The 25,543-nt window shown below is 39.2% G+C and overlaps 1 protein-coding gene and 1 long non-coding RNA gene across 17 annotated transcripts in view; one reads left to right on the plus strand and one right to left on the minus strand.

Annotated features, from left to right (window-relative positions):
* ANK3 (ankyrin 3) overlaps positions 1–25,543 on the plus strand; it is a 291,521-nt gene that overhangs the window by 82,392 nt on the left and 183,586 nt on the right. The gene's annotated exons all lie outside the window — the stretch shown is intronic.
* LOC131580603 (uncharacterized) overlaps positions 25,161–25,543 on the minus strand; it is a 30,207-nt gene continuing 29,824 nt past the window's right edge. Inside the window, exon 4 of the long non-coding RNA XR_009277902.1 lies at positions 25,161–25,390. This is a non-coding gene — a long non-coding RNA (uncharacterized LOC131580603). The remainder of the gene's footprint in view (positions 25,391–25,543) is intronic.

Genomic DNA, 25,543 nt, shown 5'->3' on the forward strand with positions numbered 1-25,543 from the left:
TGTATTAATATCTTACTAAGGCAAATAGAGAGATGCTTCAGTTCTGTGGGTGAACTACTTGTCATACCTTTGTCATGGGGAAGAATATTCTGTCCTTTCCAGAAGAGACAGTGACAACTCATGTGTCAGTACACAGAGTAAGTACGGTGCAGCAAGTGATCTTCCTGCCTGTCCATCAGGAATGGAAATCTCTTATCTGAGAGAAAAGAGTTCTTTTTCGTACCTTGGGTTTTTCCATGAGTGTTGTTGATGGAACAGTGATGAATGTTCCCTTCCTTTTTTCCCGAGTTTACATGCTTAACCAGACCTGTGGCTGATGTTAATTTTCACTACTTTGTTAACTCAGAGAAAACAGTGTAACTATGCTTAAAACCAGATGGCGCCAGGCCTCCAGTAAGAGAGGAGGGAAGGGGAAGTGGTAGCAAAAGGCATGTTTTATGCCCTGGTCCCAGCACAAAATAGACTGTAACCTGCTACCTTTGTGAAGTAGAAATTAAATGGAGAAAATGAGCTAGAACATAAAATTACATCTCAATTTTTATTTTATGTATCAGGTGCATACTTCTAGTTGTTTATTACTGCTGATAACTCTGCTATTTGTTTTGAATTAATGGCAGAATGGGATGTGTCTTCATAACAATAGGAGTTTTTGTCTATGCTATTTTGTCTGCAAAGGGAATCTGTAGGTTGAGTGGCTTTAAGGCAAAGGCATAAAAAATAACAAGGTTACACCCTACCTGCGTTAACAGCCAAGAGTTGGAGCTGCAGAGTAGCATTTTCTTCAAATGTAAAGAGTGAGTGTGCCTTGTGGTAGGTGTGAGAGTACCAGCAGCATTTTGGATCTTTGAGTGTGCTGGTGAGATCATGGTTATCATAAAGGCTATTATCATGATGAGACAATTATTCAGCCTACACAGTGGGAGCCTGTGAGAACTGGCTGATTCTGATTAGTGCTTCTCTTTTTTTTTTTTTTTTTTTTCTGAATAGTATGTAAGTTGTTCATTTGCTGTTCACAAACACAGTTCTTGTGATGTAGTCCAAAATTTGATTTTCATTATCACTGTGTCTGTGGCCTCTGCCAAACTACGCAGCTACTCAAACTGCAGTTGTGCTGGATTGTGGCCTCTGTAACTTGAACATTTGTCAGTCTGTATTTATGCAGCCTGTAAATACCCTTCAGAATATACATTGTTACTCTAGAAAGCAGCCCTAGGGCTAAAAATAAAATTTTAATATTTTTGCTACTTTTATAAGCTATGTAATATATCTTTAGAAAGATGCATTATCAATTATTCTGATTTCTCTAAATAGCTGTAATTTTTTGTAGTGGGTTTTGTAAGTTAATACCAAAAATGTGGCAGTTTCCCTAAAGAGTCCATATGAAGTCTTGATTTTGTGTGTGCTGTAAAATAGAGCATCTTAATGTGTAAAAATTGGTGCCTAGGACTCCATAGGATTATAAAATGCTTTGGGCTGGGCTGGAATGAACCTCCTTAAAGATCATCTTGCTCTGACCCTTCTTCATGGCAGGCACTGATATGAGGCTGATGGGTTCCTTGTAGTTCCCTGGGTCTTCCATTCAAAAAATCGGGATTATGCCTCCCTTTTCTGGTCAGTGAAACTTCACCATCCTACCACAAGTTCTTGATCATGATGGATAATGGCTTAGGAACTTCAGCTGCCAGTTCCCTCAGGACCTGCAATTGCATCCCATCGGGTCCCATGGACTTGTGCAGCTTCAGGTTCCTCAGATGGTCTCAGACAAGATCTTTTCCTGTAGTGGGCAGTCCCTCCTTCTCCCAGTCCCTCCCTTTGCCTCCTGGGACTTGTGCAGTGCAGCTGGAGCATTTGTTGGTGAAGGGTGAGACTAAAACCTTATTGAGTACCTCAGTCTTCTCCATACCATGGGTAACCTGATTTCCTTCCAGGGAAGGTCCACATTTTCCTAAGACTTCCTTTTATCACCAACATACCTATAGAGGCTTTTCCTGTTGCACTTGATGTTCCTGGCCAGGCTTAATTCTGTTAGGGCTTTAAATTTCCTATCCTGATCCCTGTCTGCTTGAACAATTTCTCTGTATCCTTCCCAGGCCACCTGTCCTTGATTCCACTCTCTCTAGGTTTTGTTTTTGAGTTTGACTTAATCCAGGAACTCCTTGTTTATCCATTTAGACCCCCTGATGTTTTTGCCCGGCTTCCTCTTGTTGGGAGGCATTGCATCTGAGCTTGGAGGAGGTGATCCCTGAATATCAACTAGCTTTTCTGCATCCTTTTTCCTTCTGGAGGCTTTATCCCACAGTGCTCTACCAGGCAGATCCCTGAAGAGGCCAAAGCCTGCTCTCCTGAAGACCAGGGTAGCAAGCTTGCTGTGCTCATCCTCACTGGCCTATGGATCTTCAACTGCATTTTCTTTAGAGTTAATTTATGTGCATGTAATTTAGAGCAGACTTCTCAGCATACTCTATAGTTCTAGGCAGTTTATTGTGTTTAATTCCTCGTACTTTTTAGACTTACGGAATAAAAGTAGATTTTTAAAATTCTAGTTTTGATACATAGAGAAATACCTTTTTAAGGCTTTCAAACTTGCCAGAATAATTCAAACACATCACTGTTGTCTTTTAATTTGGATCGTCATTTGGAGCTCTGCTTCTGACAATGTGAAACTAATGGTCATAGATTTCCACATTAAGAAAATATATTTCTAGCTGTCAACCTTACTAAAGTATACAATACTGAAATCAATAAAATAGTTTTGCACTGTCTCAGTAAGGTTGAATTAAGAACAGGCATTTGGAAGCTGGGATAGCTCTTGGTACAGTACCCATGGTATGGTCGCAAGCAGCACAGATGTGAGAATGACCAAGTGGATCCTAATACGTATTTTACAAAGGTAAGTTATAAAGTTTCCATTCTGGTCCCTTGCATGCTGTTGCAGAATTTCCTTATTGTTAAAAATTCTCATAGTATCTTACCCAAATCTGGTTGCTGCAGTCGGAACTTTCTACTCCTGTTACTATCCATAGTAATGGTGGAGAACAGTCTATTTTCTTCGGTGTTTTGCCAGGTTTTGATGGATTTGAGGACTGTTGCCATGTTCCATCAGTCTTTAGGCAAAAAGAGGATGTGTTTTACAGACTTCTGATTGCTCTTGTTGTTTCCCAAATATTCATATCTTCCTGGCAGCACAATAGCAGAAGTCAGTCACAACATACCTGTGGCTTTACATATACTAAATAGAAGAGAAAGATGATTTCACTGTGCACGTTGTACCTTCTGCATTCTGCTGCTTGTCTGTTGTCCTGCATTGAACCTGCAAGGTTTTATACCCTGCAGACAATACCCTGCTGAAAAACAGTCCTTACTTGTTCTCTAGCATGTGAAAAAAATTTTTCCTCCTTATTTTCACTGAAATCCATCTGTTTTGATTGGGTTTTTTTCCCCCACACCATTCCTCTGGTCTTACTAATCATTTGGGTCTAAAGTTTCACTCTTTAACATGCACATGCTTCTTGTAATTTCATGTTTGCATTGGTAATTAAAAATTGTAGAGAAGCAAATCCAGGACAGACTTTTGCAGAACATCCATCCTTTTAGACAATTAATGTTAACATCTTGTTCATGAGTTCAGTTACCAGATCCCTCTTGGATTAATCTAACAATTTTTTCATCAACACTAGGTTGCTTACCTTGCTTATGAGAGTGTCAGGCATAAATGTTGCTTTTCTCCAGTCTTCAGTGCTTGTCACCTTTCTGTAAAATAAAATTAAATTAATTTTATACAGTTTCCTCTTGATAAATCCAGACATGATTGCAGTTCATCCCAATAACTTCCAGGTGGTCACAGATTCAGATACAGGAGATCTCTAGGGCTGAAAGTTTAACCAGACCAGTGTACAATTTTATTATCTCCTGTTTTTTTGAGTTTTCTTTCCCAATCCTGTTCTTTCAAGTTTGGTACTAATTTGGTCTTCAGCAGTCTTTTGCTATCCTGCCTGTTTTCCAGGAAGTTTCAAAAAAAGCCCACAAAACCAAACTCAGAACATCAAAAAACATCTAATTCCCATATCCTAGCATGAACTGCATGGAGTTACTGTTGTTGTGTACCCTTGTTGTTAGCACTCATTTTATTACCCTTGGAGCTGTTCTGGGCAACAACTCTTGTATGTTCTCCTCTGCTATGTGAAGTATTGATTATTTGACATTTAGGTTCGCTAAAGATTTTAGTCAGAGTTTATTCTATTTTTAAAAGGTGAAAAATGCCTTATCCCTGAACAGAATTTCCCTGCATCATTCCTCCTTCTCAGCCCCTCCATAAACTAGTTTAAAATAAAACAAATCACAAGAACAGAAATTTTAAAAATTTTAAAAATGGGAAAAGAATAATATTTCATTTTTATGTAGGTTTGCCTCCAGTCATCTGGGTTTGCGTATTTTTTGGGATAAAGGAAAAGCCAGGAGGGCTGGTGGGGGGAGACAGGCAAATGAGCAAGGTTCAGGGCTGGCCAGTATTTGTCTTTGCTAAGAGTGTATGGATATGCACATCCAGAGCTATTTATTACTAACCACAGATTCAGGGGAGCATTCAGGGTTGTTTTATGAAGAAGAGCGATTTCAGAGTTAAAGCAATAAATTCTTCACATCTCCAGCTGACAACTTTTTCCTAGAAATTTAGTGCCTGAAATAGGACACAGTGTTCCAGATGAGACCCAAGCAAAGCTGTGTAGGAGAGAAAAAATTCTTTCCCGTGTCTTCCAGGGTGTTACTTTGATGTTTACATCCACGGTGAATAAACTTGTGTTGATGTATGTTTTTTGCCATGCATTACAAACGAAACAACTCCCCCTCCAACTTCATCCTCTGCTGTTTGCAGTCACCACCTTTAAAGCAGGAGGGATACATTCCCTCCCACCCCCTGTGTTGTGTGTTCAGCTAGATCTGCCTAGATCTGTTACAGGCAGATCTAGGCAGGAATTGCCACATTTCCTTGTTCTGAATAGGGCACTAATGTTACCTGGGCTTTCAGGCATCACATCAGTGCACCTATTCTGTGATAATTATATTTATACATATAAGTGAGTTTTTTCAAATGCCCACTTGCTCTTGCAAGACCAAGACAGAACTTGGCCTCCTGTGAATATTAATATCTTTATGTGAAATTTATGAAGAAACAAAACATTTCTAACTTTTTTTTAGTGGCAGTGATTTTTTTTTTTTAATGAATCTTTTGTAGTTACCTTTCATGCTCCAAGGGTTTCTTCCAGCAGGATTTTAGTATCAAAGTACTAATAGCTGGACTTTGTTGTTTGGTTTGTGATTTTTAGGTTTTGGTGGGGTTTTCTTTTTTGAGGTAAAAATTACATCTTTGTTTCTGAAGTTACCCTGAGGGGGTTTTTATAATACTGTTTGTTATTTTAAGGAAACTGAGAATTTTCATATATAATTGTTTTAAGCGTAAACGTGTAGATTTTATGACTGGTATATGAATTGACTTAAGAGAAAGTGAGAAAAATTTCACCTGAAAAATATGCATTTGATACCTTTCTGCCTCTTGTTATTGATTGCTAATGATTCTGCTTTTTTTGCATTTTTTTCCCTATAAAAGTCAGCTTACTGCTGCATGAAGTGTGCATAACACTTAAAGCACTAAAATCTCACTCAGGAAGCATGTTGAGATTTTAATGATTCCCTGACTTAATTATGGAGACAGTCCTTTGGGAATGAGGCAGAGATGGTCATTTCAACATAGAAAAAGGAATAATGAATAATTAAAGAATCTAATTAAATGAGTTTCTTATGCTGGAGTGGGTTGGAGGTTTCTTTTTTGCTTTTATATTATTGTTTCAAATGTTTCCTTAAAGGTTAAGAAATTGTGTGTATACTGGCAGGGACTAGTGTCTTCACTGAAAATTCTGCACTTAGTTTGGCTAAAGTGGGAAGTCTGCAATGAAAGTCAGAGTAAATATGTCCTCTACTTGCTGAGGGAGCCTTGGTCCAGCCATCAAATGGGCAGTGATCAGGGAGAAACTGCAGCTCTCCTTGTTGGCTCACGTGTACCATGTCCAAGTAGTTCAAGGAAATTAAAAAAGTAAAAAAAACCCACCTAACCTACAAACAAGCCAAGCAGATGTTTTTCTTCCTTTCTTACAATTTCTGCATTTTTGCATGAAAGACGTTAAACAAAGAAGTTATACAGCTGGAAGTCCTGGGGCAACTGAGAAATGCTGGCAACTTCAAAGAGTTTTTCTTGTGACCTTTGTAGATGGGTCCTTTCTTACACTTAGCAACTTTTTATTTCAAAATATAAAACAAGTAAGCTGCTCATAATGTGCAGAGCTTGGCTACATGAAAATATGGGGGCACTGGGTCATTCAGTGCAGCTCCCTACTGTTGGCAGTGGATGAGAGAAATAACCCATTTCAGAAAGTGATAAAAACTTTGTCCAGAGTTAAAAGCACTCTTCCTTTTGGAAGGGAATGGTAGGGAAGGTTAAATGATATTTTCATGATTGCAGCATCTTGCTAAAACAGAGAGGCCTATTACCCCTGGATGGACATTGTGCAGTCATTTATGGAAAGGCTCACTTTTCAAAATTCCTTTTAGCCTGAAGTGTATACTTGTGACTCAAAACTAGCGAAAATCAAAGAGTACTAACTAAAGGGTACTGAAAAGTGATCTACTAACTGCAGGCAGAGGTGTTGCATCTATTTGTGACTGATGCCATCCCACTCTATTTGGTAGCTTCATTTGCTTAAGCGCATTCACTTCCTGGCACCTTTGCAGGTTCTACAGTGGTTTTTAATAAAAGCTTTTTGTGTTGCTTTTATGAGACTGCTACTGCTCCAAAAAAGAGACAGCAGGCGGGGGGACTTGATGCTGAGAAACTTGAAATACCACAAAGACATTTTCTGCTGCTGTTTTTGGGTTATTTTTAAACCACTCTGAGACAGGGAGTTTTCCATCTGAGATGAACAGGGAATAACTCATCTTGTGTCTGTTTGAGGACTGTATGACCTGGCAGAGGAGCTTCTGGGAGTCACCTCCTTGATACCTGCTTTCCTTATATTGGACAAAACCCCAGCTCAGGCTCAGTGTTCACTGGATGTGTGAGCAGATTGCTTTCATGTGTTGGAGCAGAAGTTAATAGATGCAGCAGTGATTAACTGACCACTCTTGAGTGAAATTTGCAGCTGAATCATAAGATCCTGATGAATGGTATTATATGTTTCTCTTTTTGAAGCTCACCAGGATGGGATTGATCCTCCTATCACAGACAGCATTCAAGTTCAGCATGTGGAAATGCAAAACTTGATACCAAACTTGCTTTTGCACTTATTCCTATATATACAGGAATAGCTTTTCCTGTCTGTTAGTGTCATTTGCAGGCACATCTAACAAAATTTTCAGACCAAAACTCAGTTTGGTGCCCTGTAGCACCATTCAGCTGACCTCCTGGTCACCCTACTGTGGCTTGCAGTAGTGAACTATGTAGTGGTGAACTATGCAGAGAGAAATGATAAAAGTAGGAATGTGAGGGAAGTTAATATTCTGAATATACAGTTTCAGAACACCACTAAGTAGTTCCAAGGGAGGGTTGAAAACTGTGTCACTGTGATCTAGTGTCAGTTTGGGATATAAGTTCTACCCCTTCAAATGCATGCAACCAGTTTAATGCCATTTCCTAGTGATCTTTGTCAGCATCCCTAAGACACTGACACTCTACATGGGAGTTTCAGTTCAGGCTGTAGTGTGGTGTTTGAATTGCAGGGGAAAAAGATAGAAAAACAATTTTTTAAAAGTACACGCTTGTTGCACTTTCAATGGTTCCCAATAAATATAGGGGTTTAGCAATATTATTCTTGGCAGAAGATGAATGGGAAGAAAGTTTTTGGTGTGTTTGCTCTGCAATAATTTAGAGATTACATATCTTTCTCTTATCACTATGCCTTGCATTGAATAAATTTCCTAGGCTGCTCGGCAGTTCCATCCACAAACCCCCACAAAATTTATCTTGCAATTAGTGTGCCTCTATATATAAGATACATCAGTACCTTTTCCTTAGTTGGTTATTAGTCAGAGATGAAACTCTTTACCCCATCTTCACAGAAGAGTTAATACTAATTTGTCACTGTGAGCTCCCTTTCTCTTTCCTGTGTAAGCCTCAAACAAAATCACCCTGTTTTGAAAGTCAGGGCTAGCGATCTCTAGTCCTGAGTGTTCTTCAGTCTTCTCAAGTCCTTTCTCCTATGCCGGTGCATGAGCACATTGATTCCCTCTCCCAGTTTGTTTGCAGGAGGATTTACCATGTTTGCATGGTGGCCTGGGACAGCTGAATATTTATTTCCCCTTTTCCTCTGCCCCTGAAGCCATGGGCTAAGTGAGCCTTGAACCAGCTTTTGCACTGTCCAGATTTACAGTGCAAATCTTAGGGGGAAACAAAAACTTGTAGCAGTTTTCTTTAAAAGTCATGCCTCCAGCTTGAAGTTAAAATTCACGAATGTGGCAACCAACCCCATACTCTGAGTAAGCTGGACCACAGAAGGTGTAATTTCATCAGTTAAGCCAAAATGTGTCATCCTTGCACAGAAAAATAGTAGTTTTGCACTTCATTCTATGAGCTCAAAAGTGGCTCCGGCTTTGTTCTTGTTTCAGCTCAGAAGACAGGTGATGTCTGGAGAGGGCATAGTGAAATGCATATTCCATGATTGTTTTCTGTGTGGATGTTTTGGGGAGGGTTCGAGGGTTTTTGGGGTGGTTTGGTTTAGTTTTGATTTTTATTGTTGTGGTAGTTTGGGCATGGGTTTTTGTTTTTCTTGTATTTGTTTTTACAATTGTTATAATTTCTATTTAAATTTCCAGCAGGAAGTTTAAGAAGGGTCATTTAAGAACTAGTAAGCCTCTGGCCTTTATCAGTGCATCCCTGAATTTGTGTCATTTCCAAGGCATTTTTTAACTCTTGTGTCCTATAGAATTAAGAAAGAGAACATAATTCAGTACAATTCCAAATTTTATAAATTCAGAGAAGGTAAGGGGTTAGCACTTTATAAGTGGTGGAAAATGAAATTGAAGTATTTTCCTACTCTTTAGTGTAGAGCATACATCCCTTTCTGACTGTCATGTTTCCCCAGTTTCTATAGGATTGTTATTGCCAAAATAGAATTCTTCTAGAAGAAGCAAGGTAGTGGGAGAAACGCAATGCAACAACATAGAAGAGGCAAGCAAGCCTTAACATTTCTTATTTTCCATTAATTTGCTGCTTAGAGACCTTGATCTTCTGCATGTTTGGAGGTGAGGCCATCCTATCCTGAACCTCAAATGTGTGAACAGGAACTAAAAAGTAAAACTAGATGCTAAATAAGCTTTTAGTCTTGTTTGGTTTTGTTTGTTTGATTTTGAGACACAACGCCTGTTACTAGTGTAACAGTCTTAAAAGACTCATTAGAAAGCTTTTTATGCTTAATCCATTTTCACAAATAATTTGGTTTTCTTTTTAGATTTCTTCTACCTAGTCTTCTCCCCAAATGTTATTTTCATGATTTTTTTTTGTTTGTTTGTTTATTTCTAGTAAGTCTCATTGTTATTATTCATTTTTTTCCTTCCTTCTTTACTCAACATAATCCTAGGCAGGGAAATAGTGGCCTTTGTTTTGTACCAGAAAATTCAGAAATTAAGAATTTAAGAGTAGCCGAATAAGAATTTGGTTCACTTTCCTCCATGTATTTTCCTTCCCTTTACTCTCTGCTATTTCTAGTCTACCTGTAATGCTTTTTTCATCTTTGGGAAAATTTAACATACTTTGTTTACCTGTAAAAGTTGGCATAGTGACCTTCTCACACCATGTGTATGGTTAGAAGCCTTTTTGGATCCATAGTGATCTGAAAATTGTAAATGTTGAATGTTTCTGTGGTGTTCCATCTTACCTAAAACCCTTCAGATTTTCATAAATCTGTTTTTTTGGCATTTTCTCAGTAAGCCAATATTTTCATGAGTGTCTGATCTTTTTTTTTTTTTTACCCTAATGCTGTATAATTTGTTTAAAAAAACCTAAAAGTGACAGTACTATCTTCACCCTATAAGCTACTGACCAATTGATGAATTTACACAAGTAATTAGATTGTGAACACCTTTTCCTCCTACAAATTTTTGTGGCTTTTTCCAAATCCATCTGAATGTTATATACTAACGCTGTTTTGCAGTCTCTTGAACCTAGTTTTAACAGTGGGACTAGCATCTTAAACTAAACCAAATGACACACCTTAAAGCTGATAAAATTACTTCCAGACATCATTATTATGACTTTGTGAGTAGATGAAGCTAAGTAGACATTATCCTTGTGCTAACAGAAAGTGTAAATTTCCCATTGTTCAAGTAAGATACAATTTATCATTCTTTATCAGGACCCTATGGATTGTGCTGAAAGACTCATTGGCATTTCATTAACTTTGTAATTAAGGGTGAAATCAAATACCTTAATTATTTTACTGAAGTCTTAAAAGAAGCACTTAATGAAGATTTCCAGTACCCAGTTCCCTGGAAGTGAGTTATGACATATCTTGCATGAAAACCTTCACATTTCATCCAGCTTTCATCTGGCAGTACCCTATCACCTTCCAGTGAATGGTGCCAGTTCACCGTTTCCCCTAAGCAGTTGTACATTTACAGTTGCTTTTCCACAGGAGTCTGAATCTTTTACTCACACTTTCCTTGTAACCTCTTTTCTGTAAGAGACTATCCCAGCCTATAAGATACACAAAATCTCCCTCAACTATAAGGGATCTTCTTTTTCTTATGTTGATTTTTTTTTTTTAATCATAGCTGAAAGATAATTTCTCAAAACTGTAGCTTAAAAAGGCATTTTCTCTTTTTGAAATCTAATTCTAGAGCAGTTTGGATGCAGTAGTTCAAGCAGGCATTGTAATCCACATAATGAAAACATCTGCATGTTATGTCCAATTGATTAATTAGCTGAAAAGATCCTTGGGATGAAGCAGTTCTGTCTGGCTGACAGATAAAATCCTCCTATTTATGCATATCTCAAGGGATTGGGTGAGTTCACTTATTATTTTCATTTCCTAGCATTTATTCTCATTAATAAAAGCTTGGGCTGCTTTCTACCTGCATAAAATGCAACCTATGCATAAGGTGGCACTTGGGCGTTTAAGCTGGATATGTGCATGGTATTCTCTGTGCCAGCATTTTTAAAAGTATGCTTCAAGTATTCTAAACACCTAACACTTGGTAATGCATTATTGTATTTTCGTTTAATGAGGTTATTTAGGCATAAATTACTGGCTAGTATGGTTAAAAGGTTTATAGGACGTCACAGGATTAGCCAGCAAGTGGTGAATGACAGCAACATTCACTTCAGCTGTGGCTTGAATAAAGTCGGTTTCCTAAGGCAAAGACTCATGAGTCTTTCAAATCCAGATGGAAATGTGCTGGGAATAAGAGGGATCCAACTCTATTGAATTTTGTTGAATCCACTTTCAGTTCTGGTTCTACTGTATTTTCTAAGCACTTCCATGCTAATAACTGTGTTCTGTCAGACAGGGGAACTAATGTCAACTTTATTTTACAGAGAAAGATCTGAGCTTCCAAGAGGATAACTGCCAAGGTCACGCAGGCTGTTTGTAGGCTAGAAAGTAAAGCTTTGGGTGATTTTTCTTTGCCTTTATTTTTTATCTTTTTAATAGGCACAAGGCAGTCTTCCATTTTCCACCAAAACTTGAGGTCACTGTATTTCTTGAGGTACTTTCTTCAGTCTCCATAAATCAGCAGCCTGGCCAGCTCCTCTCTCTGGTAGGGTTCTTGTGCTACAGCAGAGTCTCCTCACTGCTGCCCTGGCCTTCCTTGAAGAGCTGAGCCAGAATCCTGGTGCCTGCCTGAGCATGGCCTTTGGCAGCTTGCAGTGGTGCCTTGTAGTTCCAAGCATGCTCTGGGCATCCTTGGGGTGTACTCTTAGCATCTTTAGAAATGTGTTTATTCAATTCTCTACAGAATATAGAGAAGTGGGAGTTTACTGCTTCTGGTTCAAAACCAGGCATTGCCCAAGTGCAGCATTCCTCTTCCCACAGCTTTCCAAAGGCAGCATTATATGAGGTTTCAGAAGTCTTTCAGTTTTGGAGGGGGAGTATGGAGAGTCACATGGTAGTGTATAGGTACAGGAGCTTTGTATGCACACAGAAACCATGGTTTTACTGCATCAAGAATAAAAATCCCTAAGGTCACACAGCTGTGGCCTCCATCCTTGAGCATTTCTTAAAAATAACTCCAAAATAAACAACTTCTAAAACCTGGTTTGTTAGCCTGTGAACAGGAGACAAACAGTGCACTATGTGCTGCTCTTTGGACAGCATATGATGTGTTAAAAGGAGTTTCTGTTTTGGAGATTTAAAAGATTGTTTTTCTTTTAGCCATGTTATTTGAAAACTAAAGCATGTTTCTTGATGGGCCTCAGCAACCTGAATTCAAACAATGTCTCTCAAGTTCAGGGGAAGAATAATTACAAACTTGTGAGACATCTCTGGATTTTATGTTGCCCTGGGAAAATTATTTGGCTAATTGCTGTGCAAATTTAAATTTAACTTAATTTTTTACAACATATTCTGGTTTTTTCTTTCTCGAAAGAAATGCTAGTACCATGTAAAATACACTTGGAGTGTATTTTACTCTTATTGGGTTTTATCTGAAAGAAATCAGACTGCTTTAAAATGCTAATCTTCATTACAGTGCAGCATGCTGCTAGGAATACTGGGAAAGGTTAAAAACAGCAGTCTTGAGGCAAGCTGCTGATTGTTCATATTTGTGAAGAAAAAATATGATGCCTTATTTACTAGATGCTTGCTCTGTGTTCATCCTAGTAAAAGATCCTCCTGCAGGCCTTAATACTGCTGCTATTTTGCCTCCCATAATGAATATTCAAAAGCTGCAGTCATTGAGGACTCAGGTGGCAAAAATAGTAAGATGATTGAAGCAAGTCTTGACATAAAAGCGTAAAAGTGCATTTCCAACTACATGGAAATAGTGCCGATTTCCCTTTCTGACCACGTAAATGAACACTGCCAGAAAATCTCCCATGAATTAAATGCCTGTTTCACACACCAGTGTGATTGCATCTTTCTTTCTGTATGATGTGTTGTAACAAGTATGTTTTAAAAAAAAAGGAAAAAATACAACAGGGCTTTCTGTAATCCTCTCTCACAAAATGTATTGGAATTGAAAAATTGGTATAAAGGACACACTGTTAAGATACGGCAATGCATGCATTGTTTTCTGCATAATGCAGTCAGAGTCTCCATGGTAAAAAGAAATTTTTATTTTATTTTTTTGTCACCATCAGCAGTTAACCTAAAGTAGGAGCTGCTCCATTTCAGTATAGGTTAAATAGCTTACTATACAAAACTAGCTGTGAGACATCCAACACTAACACTGCATTTTTTAAATAGGTTTTAAAAACATGCTTGAAGATCAGTGAAGAAAAAACAATGCAGCATATGTTATTGTTCTGGAATTTTTTTAATAGAAAGCGCTCCTTTTCAGCATTCCCCCTTCAGTGGAGTCACTTAGACACTTCCAGCTGGTGGCAGGGGATACAGCCATAATACAGCTTTCTCTGTCCCAGCTGTCTTTTTCATTACGTTAAATGCATTACGATGGCTGCACTCTTATACAAAGGTCTAGGTGCAGAAAGGTATAGGAAGAAATCTGCAACTATGTGTTTTTGTAGTGACTGCAAGCTTCTGCAAGATCTCTGAATCCTGAATGTGTTCCTGGCTCTGGTCACAGATCTCCTTCCAATCACTGGAACATTTGCTGTAAGGGCTGGCTAAAGGTGCCCGAGGAAATCACCTTTTACAAGGGAGCATTCTTGTAAAGGACTTTTAATGCATTATGGCTCACGCAGCATCACAGTTAAAGAAAAACAGGGATTTAGAAATAAATGCTGAGGAAGAAACTGAGAAAAAAAGAAAACACAGGAAAAGATCCCGGGATCGGAAGAAAAAGGTATCTAGATCTGTGCCAAATTCTGAACAGGGATTCTTTTGTTTTAATTTTCTTACCTTGCAATTCAAGTATTAAAAGCTTGTTCTTGCCTGTAACTTGGTAGCTGTTGGAGTAATTTGTTAACATTGTAAAATATCATTTGTAACCATGGCTGTGGGGTTTGCAAAACAATTGAATATTTAATTGGATATTAGTTGATTGCAGTGATGATGCAGAAGGTGTGCATTCATTTCCCGCTTATGTTACTGTGATATGCAAACTGTCTGTGAGTTGAAAATAGTTTGTAACCATCATGTGAGATTTAATGCTGAGCTTTCTTGTAGGTTTAAGCAAAGCACAGCATAATAGTTTAGTCTTACATACAGGTACTTAAAAGGGATGTGTGTAGAGGCAGATTTTTTTCTTTGTGTTGGGACTGTGTCACATGTTTAGCTTCTGAAACATCCATTTTTGGGATAATGTTACAGAAATAAGGTGTTTCAGTGTTTCTCTTTTTTCTTACTGGTGAGCTGTTTTACAGAATTGAGCTGTAGCAGTCTGTTATTAGCAACTTTCTTTTGTTAGGAAAATACGCGGCTGAGATTACAGAGCCTGGTTTTTCTCTGCTGTAGATTTGTCTTAGCTGCAGAAAACCGTTCAGCAAACTGGGACCTGAAAAATTTAGTAGGCACTGCATTGCTCATTGTTCAGGTCAGGAGCCTCTGTGTGATTCTAGGCTTACTGTTTCTCTCTAAGGTATAAAGCAAAATAGTCATGGTTTGTGGCATAATGACAGATAAAGAGGCCAGCTACCTTGGCAGCTCTGGAGATGTGTCCTTATAAATGACACCTTGTACTCTGCTCCATAGAAATAAGGCCCTGACAGAATTTCTTGTCTTTGGCTGTATTTTATGATAATTTTTTCAAGAACATATCAAGGAGCCAGTTGCCTTTACAGAAACCTGGGCATGTAGTATTTCTGTGTGCCTTTGTGAAATCCCCTAAGGGGGGATTGGATAATCTTCATATGCTCAGAGAAGTGGTGCATGTGCTTCCTAAACGACATGTAGATTTCCTCTAACAGCTGTGCATCTTTTGGTTGGGCGAGAGTCAGCGTTTCCCTGCCCTTTTCTCTTTTTTCTCTGCCATGGCAGTACTATACATAATGAAAAGCACTGAGAAACCCACTGCCTTCTGTTCTAGCAAGCACGTTAAGAGACTCTTAATATGCTGCAGTACATTTGCTGCAGCCATCTACACTGTACATATTTTCTTCTGTGTGAATGTATAGATCTTCTGAATCATCTTCCAGGATAAAGGACAGTATGAAGATAAGTTTCTGTCTCTGAGGTGAATTTTGAGGCACTGCTGTTTGAATCCAGCCTGAAATAGTAATATTTTCTTTGGCTGCTGTTTAGGTTATGTGCAGGTTTGTAATGTTGCTGTCAGGGTGGGTTTCCCCCCAGCTGAAAATGACCATAGCAGTATGGAATTAATTGTAGGAGCTGTCCCCTCAGCCTGTATTTACCTATGGCTTGTGAACTGAAATGTATAGTCTCTCAGCTGAATCTACTCATGCTGCAGGAAGCCCACATTGTACTTGATATGCTCAAGTTTAACAATAGCATGCCCAACCAGATCCATGCACTGTCTTTGTGTAAGGGAGCTTCCTCACAGTGCAGAATTAGAACAATATAGAAGGGATATGGCAGTGAGAGGCTCTTGATTCAGTGAGGTGAGACAATTGCTTTGTGGACGAAAATGCTTTATTGTTTATACAACACTGCTGTAGAGAGGAAATCTCTTAGCAACTAGAGTGGCACATAGATAAATATCTGCCTGTTAATCTTAAATATATGAATTTCTTTCTTTTTTTCTTTATTTCTGCATCTTAAGAATGAGAGAAAATAGAGAGCTTTTGCTTACCAAATGCTTTTTTTTGAGTTCTCCTGCTCCTGACCCCTTTGTGTCATACTGGAATTTGATAGCTTATTCCAGTTTCTTTCTGAGTTTCTTTAGGACTCTGCAGATTCTTAGGACAGGTAGAGGACCTCTCTAGTAGGTGAATGGAGCAAAACCCAGCAATTGCTTCACTTAACTCTCATACATTTGGGCATCATTCTCATATCAAAGACATGGTTTTGTTACTCAGTACATAAGGCATAGGAAGTCCAATAATTTGGTTTGCCATTTTGTGCTTTCCTGACTATTTAAAAGATTTTCCCCCCAAATTTTCCACTATGAGTAGTGAGTCAGTTCTTGTTCCTCTGCACCACCCACAAGCAAGCAGTATTCGGGGATTTTTTTGTTGATCACATGATACTGCACAAAGCTTACCCTTTGCTTAAGCAGTATGCAGAAATATCCATTAGAGTCTTCCAATCACATTGGAAAAACAAAGAATGCTAATGTTTCTGGATAATTTATACAGTAAAGAGCCCAAGGCAACCAATGGTTAGAAAGTAAGGCTGGTGGGATCAGCCAGTGTCTTAGTCTTGTATGATACCAGCAACAGTCATGCTGATTTATGTTCCTGTTTAGTTGGAGGATGGCAGTCTAAGGGTAATATTTCACTGCTTTGACTGGTTAAGCAATTTACAGTGTAATAGCATTCCTGTGAAGGCCTGCTTCAAGACTTGTATGAGAGAAATGACCTTTTTAAAAACACACAAAACAAAACCCTGTTATGTCCCATCCCATCTAATTTCAAGGTGAGATATTTTCAAATTGCCATGCTTATCTCTGTAGAGAGGCTGTGCTTCTGTGCCCTATGGCCCCACCACACTCTTTCTGTTTGCTTGCATTCAGGGCACTCCTGGCCTTCGCTGAATATTCTGAAAGGTTCAGAGCTTACTGACTTAACTCAGGCAAAAGAAAGGAGTAGGGCTAGCAAGCGAAGGGTCTGCATTATACAGGTTTCCCATTTGTTCTATTCAGGTTTATATTACAGCTTCATACAGTTCTGCCCCTGGATGGTTGTGCAGTGTCCTACACTGAAAATAGTTTGAGTACATCCAAGGGCAGAGCTGAGCCTTTAATGGTATCACAGAACAAGCCAAACCACTCTTAAAAATAAGTGATTGCTTGATACTTGTCAGTGCAGTTCTGTCATGCATAGTTTGGTTTGTGAAACTAGAAATTGTTTATCCTATAATAATGTCTGGACAGAAGTTGGTTGCTTAGTCAGTGCCTTTCCTAAAATAATGGTGAAATCTCTGAAGGTTTTTTTTTTATTTTTTTGTGTTCTTTGTTCAGTACATACGGGGAGAGAAGGACAGGTTTTGGCACACAGTCAATGATTTATGTTTTATACAATATTTAGTAGGACTGAAGTGATTTCCATTTGTGTGTAGTGCTCAGCAACTCTTGTGTTTTTGGGAACACGGAATAATTTGTTCATAATGCAAAGCCTGGCTGCTGCTGTCCCTGAGATATTAAAGGCCGTTTCTGTCACAGCCTCTGCTGCTGCAAACTTGTGGGCAGCAGGGAAAGTAATTGATGTCAACATCAGAAATCCTGCTAATTTCATCATAAGGCTCATGGTGTTTGAAGGTTTCACTCACTCTCAGGTATACTGGAAAAATTGCCTTGCAATTTCCTAATGGAAATAAATTGAAATGCTGTGTCAGGAATGATCAGCCTGTAGGTGTTGCAGCTGCTCATGTGGCTTTGAGGAGCTTTTGCATCTTCTGGGCTGGGCCCTGCTGCCAGCTCCAAGGGTCTGTGAGAGATGTCTCAGGCTGCCCAGTGTAGCAGAGCTGGGAACACCTCCCAGGGGCAGCAGGACCCCAGGAGGGCATCATCATATCCTTGCTGGGAGACTCCTGCTTTTTCCTTTCCCCTCAGCTCTCTCAGGGCTGTCAAATGTTTAACAGATCTCAGCCATATGAAGGTTTTAATACAAATGTCAATTTTCATATTCAAACAAGTCTACCAGTTACCAGGTAAAGCTTTAAACTCAGATAATAAGTAAAATTCCCCATCCTATTTTTTTAAAAGGTAATTTCATTATTTTTAAACAAATTTTGATTAGAGATCTGTGTCATGGCTTCTGAACAGTTGAACTTGAATGTAGAATCTGGATAAGTTGAGTACAAGTGATTGTTTTTACTCATTTGTGTTAAAGCACAAACCAGGCAGATGTTGCTCTGACATCTGGGAACATGACCTATGGTAAGTGAAAAGATTGTGTAGATTAAGGGTCTGAAAGAAAATTGATAAGTCAGTGATCTTTTCTAAGTGTGAGGAAAATTTCGGTCATATTCTGGATTTTGGACATGATGCTCTGTCAGAGGCAAATCTAATGAAATAGAGAGGTATTTTTGATAGATGTTTAGGGGCACTGGTGGATGGGATATCTACTAACAATGCTGAATTCTTACCAGCATAGAGCTTGGTAGTGAAAGAGTGTTTCAATTCAGCTGGAAAAACAATTCCTTCTTTGAAGATGACCCCTAAAGGAATTAAACTATTCCATTGTATTGTGTGGGGAGCATTACAGCATCATTTGAAGTGGGCACTGCTCAGCATTACTTTGTTGTTTATAAACCCAGAAAAAATTTGCTCTGTTACATTTTTATTTAGTAAGGTTTAGAACATTTAACTTTTCCTTTTCACCTTCTTGATGCCCCAGAGTTGTGCTGTCACAAGGAATGGCCATTAGTCACTACACAAACGTCAGTTTGGGTTATAACCTGTGTTGTGCCAAATGCTTACAGCTCAAAAGCTGTAAAAAAAAAATAATAAATATATATATATATATGTATTTATATATATATATACTTATATATGTATTATATATAAATATAAATATAAAAACACCAAAGGGAGGGGATAGGCAAGAGGAGGAAGGACCATGGGCAGCCTCACTGCTAGAGGGAGGTGGCTCCATGACTGGATTTACAGCTGGACTCTCAGGCAATGTAAATCAATACTCTTGGTACCTCCTGGCTGGTATTAAAACAGTCTTTTATCCTTCTGGTTTTTCCACCTAGGCTGGGTTGGTTTTTTGGGGGGCTTTGTGATTTGTTTTTCTTAACTGAGAGTTGAGGGAAGGGGAAAATGGGATGCTCTTGAAAGCAAAAGAAAGTTCAAAGATGGTTAGTGAACGGTGATTTAAGAAGAAAAATTCTTATGTGATTATGAGTGTATGAATATTTAACCCTGTGCCAAAAGTCAAAACTCTGCTAATTTCAAGCTCTTAACTTTCCTGAACTGATGGCTTCGGGATAAGTGATACAAACTTTGATGCTATTCCCTTTGGGCACTTACTAAATATTTGTTACTGTGAGCCAAAATACTTGTCAACTAATGGAACTAAGTGACTGGGCACCTGCTAAAATTGAGTGTTAGGTTCAGTCAGACCTAGTTTGACTGGAACAGGGAGCTGGGTGGAGGAATTGAGCTGAGAATTAGGCTCTTGTTGGATATGATGGAACATTATGGACAGAGGAAAGAAAAAAAGAAAAAATAAAGTGTGAGTTGTAAGTTGTATTAAAAAGAAAAATTACTTCTCAGACAAAGCCTGATGTATTCTCATAGTAATTTGGCTGAAATTCAGACAATAAAAGGCTGGATTTCTGCTATTCAGAAATTTGTGCAGCTGTTTAGGCCACTGCTAGAGTTGTATCAGGGATTGTCTGGCTGAGGAGTGGGAGTAGCGCAGAGCTGCCTTGTGAAGGCAGAGCACGGAGCCTCCAGGCTTTGATGGGCTCCAGTGCTCCTGTCCAGCTGGAAACCTCTTAAGGCCTTTTAGCACTCTATGAAATGATCCCTTCCTGATAGACTGGGATGTGCTGGGGGGGCACTCCAGGTGATAAGCTCAACAGCTGCCCCATGTTGTTCCTCACTTCAGTAACCTAACCCAGGCTATAGCCCTGTATTTTAAAGCAAAAACTATAGGTACCTTCAGAGGATAATTCAGTGTGTGTGTGAGGTGAGTTAAAGGAATGCCCTCGTTTTCAAAGTGCTGGGCATTCTCCAGCCTTGCAGCTTCAGCTTTAGGTATTCTGCATATCAGGCTCTGGTATCTCTGGTGGGTTTTTGGGCTCATATAACACTTAAAAAAAACCTTTTTTTTGTGTGTCTGTTGCCTGGTGTGGTATTTTTGTGCAGTTCTGCTCGGTTGGCCAGTGTTCTACAGGGTGGATAATTACTGACCACCACAGAAGAGATCATCTTCTCTTTATATTTTTTACTGAGATCACCATGTGGTAACTTGGAAGGGAAATTCAACGTGGTATTTCTTTAGTATTTATTCAAGGAATACTAATGTGGAAGAGAAACCTAGATTGAAATAGGAAGATTGTCTTGTTAATTGAAAAGAAAATTCACTCTGGGATGTATTTTAATTTTTTATAAATCATAATTTTACCAATAAGCTGAAAGCTATGACAATATAGTAATATGAATTTGTCACATATAAGATTTATTGCACTGAGACTTATGCAAGCAGTTGCCTTTGTATCATGTACCAAAACTAAAACTTTGATATGACTTTTTAGTTTCAGAAAGACATAGGACGTGTTGTACGTCATAGTTGCCTTCATCTGAAAACTTTAGACAACTTCTTATGATTTTGTTTTAAAAACCTGAATTATGTATTTTACAGAACATTTTGTTTGTTCAGCAGTGCTCTATTCACAGTTTTGGATTTCAGCTTATTGGGTAGCTGAATGCGTTGCTATCATAGCTTATTTATCAGTTTTAAATCTCAGTTTGAGAATTCATTTCAGCGTCTTTTATTTTTTCATTGAAAAATCATTCAGAATTAGAGAGAAAAGTATAAGATAGAAGGGCTTACTTATGTTTCTGATACTTTACCAAGTAAAATCAATGGGGTTTTATGAAAGAAGTTACATCTTGAAAGAAGTGGTGGCATCCATGTCCTCTGTTAGCACACTGATTGCTAATGAGTGCAAGCAAAAAATGAAGGTCTGTACTTTAACGAGTATCCACTGGCCCATCATGGCAAGTTACCCAGACACAAGATCTCCATTTATTTATTGGGTGCTACATGACATTTCATAGAGCCTGCTGGAGCTCCCTCAACAGTATTCCTACCAGTGTTATTAAGCCTGATGTCTCTGGTCACCCCATCTCTACCAGGAGCCAGTCAAGCTCCTGGGTGTGCCTGGTGTTTCATCTGTAAAATTCATAATTTAAAATACAAATAAAAACTCCACTGTGATTTTGTCACTTACTTCCCTTGTGAAGAAAGAGACACCTGGTCTACTGGAAGGCGTCCCTGCCCGTGGCTGGGAGGTTAGAACTGGGTGATATTTATTATATTTCCAACCCAAGCCATTCTATGATTCTATGAACTGCATTGTTGTATTCCACACTCATTTGTAATACCCCTTTAAGTACAAATGCATAGGTGAGATAAAGGTACAATATGTCAATTGTTTGTATTTTTGAAAGCAGTGAAGTATATATGCTTTTTCTGTGAAATCCTGTCAGCTACAGGCCTGTCCATAACCCTCTGGCTGCTGCCTCTTGAACTAAGATGCTCTTACCTACCCAGGCTCTTCTGGAGAAAGATAGGAGAGTCAGAGGAGGAGACAAGTAGTTGAATTGTGAGTGCCAGGAAAGGATTTCCTGGAGCTGCTGAAGTGGCTGTTTTTGCATTATCATGTTTTCAAAGCAGATCCTTGAACTCTGATAGACTATGGGCAACCAGTAACTGATAAAAATCCAAGTACTTGCATGGTTCCCTAATAGTGAGGAGAAACCACAGGGTGTAACACAAATACCCCTCTGCACTAATGATGATGTGGTCTGTCAAGCTGGGGATGGTGCTCTGGTACACAGCTGCTTGTGTGACATCCTTATGCTCTCATCAGCCTGAGTACCAATCCTGCTGCCTGCCCTCTACAAGTACAGGATTTACAGTCAGCAAAACTTCTGTAATGCACGTATGGCGTGGGTTTGTGTGTGTGCAGGGCAGGAGCTGGGGGGAAGCTGGGGGTCAGGGACTTGCTTGGGACTTCCCACCTGTGTGTTTTGCACCAGTGCATCCATAGCCCTGAGTCAGGCATCTTCCAGAGCGTCCCTGCTTCCCACAGTAAGTCTCTTTTGTATTAGGGACCATTTACCCTAGAAGAGGTGGCGTGGTGCTGCACGGGGTTTAATTCCAGGGGAAGCGTGTTCCCTTTACGGTGGTTTCAGGAAAGCCTGGCTCAGCCCAGTGCCAGAGCTGTTGGCCAGGCTGGGTCCATAGGGACAAGCTGTCCACAAAGCTGTTAACGGTGTTTTCAGAAGTGCTGTGGCTGTGTACAAATATTTTGTTTCTTCATTTCTGTAATTTGCAGTGTGATTCTGTTCCATTGCTGTCATTGATTCCTAAAGGAATTATAAATCCTGTTTTTAATGAATGGACAATTTGAAAAGAACAAGTTGTTAGATCAAAAAGTTTAATGGTCTTTTTAAATGTGTCTCTTTTCCTTTAAAATTCATGAAATTAAAGTATCACCAGCAATTTCTGCATCACATTTTGAGTTCACAAAGCTCAGAACAATTCACAAGTCAGTGTGGTTGTTGATGTCTAACCTTTCAGTTAGAACACCCTTGTTTGCATATTCTGAAGAGCTTTCCTAAAAGGCAGTATAATAAAGAGAAACTATGTGACACTATCCTGCCTGTACCCTCTAATGAATGCTACTTTTACCTGCCCTGTTTGTTGTTAGAAGATACAGTTATGGAACTCACTTTCTGTTCAGCGCACTGGTTCATTTTCTGGTGAATTGTAAATGTCAGGAAGCAGAATAATTAATTCCAACTTGCCTTCCTTAGTTAAACAAGATTTTCACAGGTAGCTGGGCTGTTGTCCTTGCCTGTGTTCTCTTCAGATGGGTGAACTTGAGGATGTGCTCCCTGGAGTTGTCCAGGAAGTTGTAGAAAAGCAGAGTTGTGCAATATCCATTGGATAGGTGTTCCTTCTGCTCCCCAACATGAATTTTTGGAGCATTTTACTAATAGAAGGCAAAGCTGGAACTGAGTCACTGACTGTAGTTAGCTACAGTCACTTTTCCAGTGTTGAATCAGAGTGTCTTATAAATACAGGCGGAGCTTTAGATGAAATTCCTCCATAGGTTGAATAATTTTATTTTCTCCTACACAACATTTTTTCTTTCTCCCTTAATAGCATTACCACTCCTTCTGGACCCTACTAGGGTTTCTCTGAAATTGCAGTCATTTCCCTTTCATTAATCATTGGCTTAATGGTGAGCATTTGCAACCATCCCAACAGCTGAATGTACTATTGGCCTATGAGGAAATAGTGGTGTCTGAGCACTCTCAGTAACCTATTCTGCTCCCCTTGGATTTGTATGAATCTGGCAATCACCTCTGGTGCTGAAGCCAATGTTTTCATGCTCACACTGTAGGAAGAATGAATGCAGATATTATTCACAGATAGGCTGCTGACGCACAGGTGGACAAGCCAAGCCAGGGTGCTCGCTATGCCTGAGGGGATAGATCTCCCCAGAGGAGAGAGATGTTGCCCCATGGTGCAGCAAGTCAGAAAAGAGGCTCAATCTATGTGTGAATAAATGCAGCATTTTCCTGAAGTGCTGAGGAAGCCTCTCTCAACACAGGCCTTTTGTTTTTTTTTTGGGCAGGCGGTATCAGACAGTATGTTTTGGAGGGTGGCTATGGATGGCTTCTACAGAGCAAAACGCTGAAGAGTTAAAATGTTGCATAGTGAAATATTGCTGAGAAATGGGTGGCAAAGGTTTCCTCTATTACATTTTTACCATCTAAGCAGAAAAATAAAATCTTCAAGGAGAATTGCTGAATGCAGTGGATACCTGCAGTCCTAGTTTTTCTTGCCACTTGATTTAATATGAAACCACCACCACTTTGAAGCTGTTTAACATCAAAATTCTGATAACTAAAGACTGCTGTTTTTCTACCAGTCTGAAAAGATTAAAAAGATGTTGAGAGGAAAACATGTCACATGACAGTGGGTGCACAATCAAAGTTTCTAAGTAGGGCAGCCTGAGGAGCAGCCAACGCTTTTTAACAGTTATGGGAAAGTGTATGTTTTTTGATGTTCCTATCTGATATCTGTCTCCCTTTTTTTGTACTATCAGACTGTTTGTTCATGCTCAAAGAAGGCTTAATAAATGTTTTGCACACTCAGCACACACTGCCCACATAAAAGAGGAAAAGTATGCAAGCTTCCAAGTCATCCAAGCAACAAAGAATACAGGGTTCACCACTAACTCTTCTAGTTTGATAAACAGTTTATTTAATTGCTGGGTTTGTGTCCATAAAATATCTCCATGTTTTTTGTTCTTGTGCATTTTAAGGATCTCTCTTCAAATGTCAAGCACTGGCTATTTTTCTGCTCTTGATATAGAATATATTTTGTATATCTTGCATAAGGCTCATGGCCACAAAATAACACCTGTGCAGGGTTTAGAGTTTTTCAATGACCTCTGAGCTGCTGAGTGCTGTCCTAGTGTGTGATCTATTGGCTGTGTCCACAGCTCTCAGGAGCATTTTTGCTGCTGTCTTCCCATAATTCTGGGGATAAATACATTTTTTAAAGAATTTTGTGCTTTTGGAAAATCTTTTGGTGGAGAGGAAGCATGCATGGTAACAGTTCTAATAATGGTTCTTGGTATTCTGTATAAATATCCAATTTACTGGGTTTTAGATTTTTTAAAATATTGTACCAAGCCTTTGATTAAAGGCTGTTTTAGAAGGACCGATCATATTAGGGAAATTGCAGATAGAAACCCATATCATTTATGAAGATTTTTTCTGTTGGTAACCCAATATACAGCAAAGTTATCCAAATCCTGGGTTTAGAAGTGCATGAGTTTAATCTAAAACAGCCAAATGTAGTGTATTTTATAATGTTCTATGTATTTTCTTTTTGGCCTATGTGCTTGTTATCCTTGAAGCTAAACTCACTGAATTGTGGTCAAGTCAGAGGTCCAATTAGCAGAACCACTGAACATATGCAATAAATTCAGCTTGAAAGGCCACATGCACAATCTGCCTTGGGTTGGAAAGCCAAGAGATGTTGTGACCAAACAAGATCCGCAGGGAGCTTTTCAAAATTGTGACCCTTTGTTCCCAATAGCAAAGCTGCCCCTTTCTCCTTGTTTACTACCAAATGCAAGTGAGCAAACAAGGCTACTGCACTTTTCAAACTAGTCAGCTGGAAGGAAGATGAGAAAAAAGGAATGAAAGGATTAGAATGAGCCTTGATGTTGAAATGGGAGCAGTGTTTGGGTGGGAACAGCAATGGCAGAGAGGGAAGGAGTGATTGAGGCAGCTGATCCAGATGTTTGGGTTTATTTTGGCTGTAACTAGGTGCTGGAAGATGAACTCCTTATTCTGAGGAGCTCCTTATTAACTCACAATGTTTTCCCAATGCCAAGTCAGTAGATGAAACCTGGGAGAGAAGGGAGCAGAATAGGAAGGGCAAAGTCAGTAAAAATTCATCCTCTGCTGGGGCCGGGCTCCCAACCTTGCTGAGTTCAGAGGGGGCTGCAGTTCCTCTCAGGACAGTGCCAGCAGGCTCTCTGGGCAGCAGAGATGATCCTTG

This window comes from Poecile atricapillus, chromosome 6 (assembly GCF_030490865.1).
Source record: "Poecile atricapillus isolate bPoeAtr1 chromosome 6, bPoeAtr1.hap1, whole genome shotgun sequence".
NCBI classification, from domain to species: Eukaryota; Metazoa; Chordata; class Aves; order Passeriformes; family Paridae; genus Poecile; species Poecile atricapillus.